The sequence below is a fragment of the Electrophorus electricus genome, chromosome 21 (genome assembly GCF_013358815.1).
Source record: "Electrophorus electricus isolate fEleEle1 chromosome 21, fEleEle1.pri, whole genome shotgun sequence".
NCBI lineage: Eukaryota > Metazoa > Chordata > Actinopteri > Gymnotiformes > Gymnotidae > Electrophorus > Electrophorus electricus.
Genome location: NC_049555.1, coordinates 13,133,836 through 13,137,709, shown reverse-complemented (window position 1 = coordinate 13,137,709; position 3,874 = coordinate 13,133,836). Strand labels below are relative to the sequence as shown.

Below are 3,874 nucleotides of genomic sequence, written 5' to 3'. Positions count from 1 at the left end.
AGGTATGAGAAGAACACACACACACACACACACACACACACACACACACACACACACACACACACACACACATCATGGCGGTCTTGGACTGAAACCACTGGTAAAGCCTCAGAGTGCTAATTTATTCTTCCAATATATTAATTATTTTTTCTTTGTTCTAAATAAATACTCTCTATCTTTTTCCTTGACGTGTGATGTTTCTTTTTCGTTGACCTGCCATGAGAAATGCATGTGTAACACAGGACAACATACAGTATAAACAGGACGGGGATGTGGGCAGGGCCTAAACAGCATACATTATTTATGGATGAGAAAACAAGCAAACTAACAAATAATTACCCATAGATACAGTTTGTCTGATGTTAAAATGAATTAATAAACAATTATATAATAGATACAGTTATGTCTGATGTTTAAATAAAAAAAATAACCATGGACAAAGTACAAGTATGACGCTTAAATGAAAAAAAACAAACAAACCAATTAACCATAGATACAGTATATTTCTGATGTTAAAAATAAATGTAAAAAACACAGTGTCCTTTTTCTTTGGAAAATCACATTAAAAACACATTTTGAACTTGGATAGGGGTGCTATGCACACTGTGGACATAACCAGTTCCAGGTTCAAAGGTCAGCTTTGTTTTGCTCCATCCTCAGCTCAGTTTTCTTCACATAATATTGATATATATTTTTTTTTTCATAGTAGAAAATCAGATTTGCAGCGGACCTTAAAGCTTCAGAGAGAACTAAGTGCACTCTCCATAGGAGTTGAACGGCTTTCTGTGTGTGCATTTCATTCACCATCTGTGTTTGAAAACTGTGATACTCTCTGCAACTCGCAACTTCCACACAAAAGATGAAACACACACACACACACACACACACACACACACACACACACACCACGACATTAAAACCACTGACATGCGAAGTGAATAACATTGATTCTCTCAATTAGACAGCAAAAACAGTTACTACAGCTGGTCCTCGAAGTGTGAGACAGCAGGCCCTGTATGGTGTTCCCAGCGCGCAGTGGTTAGTTCCTACCAAACATGTTCCAAACTAGGACAACCAGTGGACCAGCGACAGGGTCCTGGGTGACCAAGGCTCACCGACACATGTGTGGAGGCTCCGGTCTGGTCCGATACCACTGAAGAGCTACGGTAGCACACGACTTCAAAAGGTCACGTAGACTATGACAAAAGGGTGTCAGAACACACAGCGCATGGCGGTCAGAGTGCCCATGCTGACCCTGTCCACCTCCAAAACCGGAACCCACAGTGGGCATGTGGTCATCAGAACTGGACCACGGAGCAATGGAAGTGGCCTGGTCTGAAGAATCACGCTTTCTTTTACCTCACGTGCACGGTCAGGTGTGTTCATGTGTGTGTGTCACTTACCTGGGGTTAGAGATGGCATCAGGATGCAGGATGGGTAGACGACGAGCCGGCTGAGGTGCTGTGGCACTCTGGGTAACGTTCTGCTGGGAAATCTGGGCTCCTGGTGTTCACGTGGAGGTTATGTTCACACGAAACACCTCCATAAACACTGCTGTAAACTAAACAGACTCATTCATGGCAACGGTGTTCCCTAACGGAAGCAGCCGCTTCCAGCAGGAAAACATGCTTTGCTTAGGAACGACTTGTGGAACATGACAAAGGTGAAGCTGTTGAGTTGACCCCCAAACTCCCCACAAATTCCCCACCTCCAAATCTCGAACGAGCATCTATGGGTTGTGCTTGATCCATGGAGGCCGCACCTCGCAACTTAACGGACTTAAAGGATCTGCTGCTAACATCTTGGTGCCAGACACCACAGGACGCTTCCGAGGTCTCGAGGAGTCCACGGCTCGACGTCTCAGAGCTGCTCGTGAGACTCGAGGGGGAGATACACTACGGCTGTTGGGTGTGTCTCTTGCCCAACTACAAGCCACTGGGACTTAGTAATAGCTCAGTGGTTAAGGTACTTGACTTGTAATCGAAAGCTTGCTGGTTCAAGCCCCACTATTGGGGCCCCTGAGCAAGACCCTTAACCCTCAAGTTATATTCAGTCAGAATTGTAAGTTACTTTGGATAAAAACATCAGATAAATGACTTGGCTCATTCCTTTCCACCCTTGGGTTTAATTTAGGTTGGTTGTAATGTAGGCATGGCCTTGAGAGTGCGTGGCTGGCCACCTGCTTACAGCTCACCTGGTCGTTTACCCAGAAAACACCTGAGATGACCTGCATTCCTAAGGAATGGGCAGATCATTAATAAAATACATGAGTTATGAAGGGAGTAAGAGTTGGGTGTGTAATTATGGGGCCATTCTTATCAATGCAATTATTGGTGCATCCTTATAAATGTAACATATTTGTAAGACACTTTTTATTACAACACGATTGGCATTTCTGGATGTTAATCTCTAGACAACAGGCCTTCCGTGCACTTTAAAACGTAAGTTTTCAAAAGAAGGCTCTGCAAAAGGTTAACGGTGATTTAATCTCTGAAATAAATATTAAACACTTTGGAAATATACAGAAAAAGATACACGAAAGGTTGTTAAAAATAACCACAATAACTACATATGCTCATCAGTCTTTAAATGTGTGTGTGTGTGTGTGTGTTTCATGACCTTGAGGGTGTCCAGGCCTATGTTGTGAAAATGGATTAAAAAGTGTCAAAAAGTCCCTTAAAGAGTGATTTTTTTTTTCTCAGTGGATAGTTTAAGAAATGATCATTTAAAACTGAAAACTCCTACCAACTGCTCATACTAAACTGACACACAGTGTAACTAAACATATATACACACACATTATACTAAACCGACACACACTGTAACTAAACATTCAGCTTTCACACTCGTTTTTTAAACTGCTGTGAAATCACACATCGCATGACGGCACATGACCATCACATATTTCATATGTAAACACACAACAAACATTTGAACATTTGCTCTGTGTGTACACACACACAGCTCACCTCACTGGCCCCTGCTACCGACTGACGCGTGCGTTATCGTGTGTGTGTGTGGGGGGGGGGTGTTTGAACCACAGTGCCCAGCCTTTTTGCACTCATTAAAAATATCAACAGGCAGGGAGAAAACAGCATAGTCTTTTATTGTCTATTATAGCTAGTGCTTTGCACACACACACACAATGCTTTCAGAAACGCAGCAGGCTTGGAGCGCAAAAAGGGGGGAAAAATCTCTGGATCAACGCAGAGAGACAATAAACACTGTTAAAAATACAAACAATACAGCATTTATGTAGCAACTCTTAGCATCTCTATAACCCGAAAAGTATAAAACACACACTGCATGTGCTAACACACGTCTTCTACCGGAACACTGACGACACAAGAAAACCCCAAACCAGCCCATCAGCAGAAGTCAGCTCGGCTGTTTATTCGTTCATTTCCTTCAGAGTTTCTAGTGCGCCGCGCGTGTAGCGCTCTTGATTTCATCCTTCATTTGTTTAACTGTGGTTTCATTGCATCCCGTCCCCTCGACATCGCAGCTGTTTGGAGACGATGGCGCGTTCCTGCTCCAGTCGACAGCAGGGTAGAGACAGAGGAGCCCACTGAATAACGAGGCGTCCGACGCCGGCCAGCTGGTAGCGCTACGCAAAGCACGCGGGGATGGGTGCAGGCAGAGCGGCCTCTTAACGCTACCGTCGGGAGAACGCGTGCTCGCGCCCGCACGGTAGCAAGGGCACAAGGACACGCGCACCCAAACATATACATGAACGTGCACACGCGCTCGCCCTCACACGCACACGCCTTTAAGTTATGTTCACATGACTTGCAATGCAGCATCTCATGACAGATTTAATACTCGGAGACAATCTGCTTTTTCAAACATCTCAGGGGGAGAATCAAATACGTTA

At 44.2% G+C, this 3,874-nt stretch overlaps 1 protein-coding gene across 1 annotated transcript in view; it reads right to left on the bottom strand.

Moving 5' to 3' along the window:
* Positions 1–3,081: 3,081 nt before the first annotated feature.
* The window catches only part of fto (FTO alpha-ketoglutarate dependent dioxygenase), a 103,234-nt gene continuing 102,441 nt past the window's right edge, over positions 3,082–3,874 (bottom strand). Inside the window, exon 11 of the mRNA XM_035520900.1 lies at positions 3,082–3,874. This exon is cut by the window's right edge and continues 901 nt beyond it. The gene's annotated coding sequence lies outside the window, so the exon portion shown is untranslated.